This window comes from Penaeus monodon, chromosome 19, assembly GCF_015228065.2.
Source record: "Penaeus monodon isolate SGIC_2016 chromosome 19, NSTDA_Pmon_1, whole genome shotgun sequence".
Classification (NCBI taxonomy): Eukaryota; Metazoa; Arthropoda; class Malacostraca; order Decapoda; family Penaeidae; genus Penaeus; species Penaeus monodon.
This window is the reverse complement of record NC_051404.1, coordinates 40,287,346-40,287,674: the sequence shown is the minus strand read 5'-3', so window position 1 is coordinate 40,287,674 and position 329 is coordinate 40,287,346. Positions and strand designations below refer to the sequence as shown.

At 30.4% G+C, this 329-nt stretch overlaps 1 protein-coding gene across 1 annotated transcript in view; it reads left to right on the top strand.

Moving 5' to 3' along the window:
- LOC119585237 (protein Wnt-5b-like) overlaps positions 1 to 329 on the top strand; it is a 252,158-nt gene that overhangs the window by 59,252 nt on the left and 192,577 nt on the right.

The window sequence follows — 329 nt, the reverse complement described above, 5'->3', positions numbered from 1 at the left end:
ACCAAAGATATTGGTAAGTACCCTATTATACGGATGTTTATTATATGGTAGGTAAAAGTTTGTGAAAAGTAATGGAATGAGAAAGTAAGAGAAACAAGTATTGTAAATCATGGTAGCAAAAAAGTTTATAGTTGGTAATAGGCCTAATGACGGGCATTTTGACATCACTTGTAGGACTGTTCATACTAGTAATAATACCAAGAGTATGATTAGTAGCATCAGTGATAATCATTACAGGTTTATATTTACTCTGACAAGTACAGGTAAACATTTAATAGTTAATTTGTTTTTAATAATGTTTGCATTATTAATTCGGGATTCTGGCATCA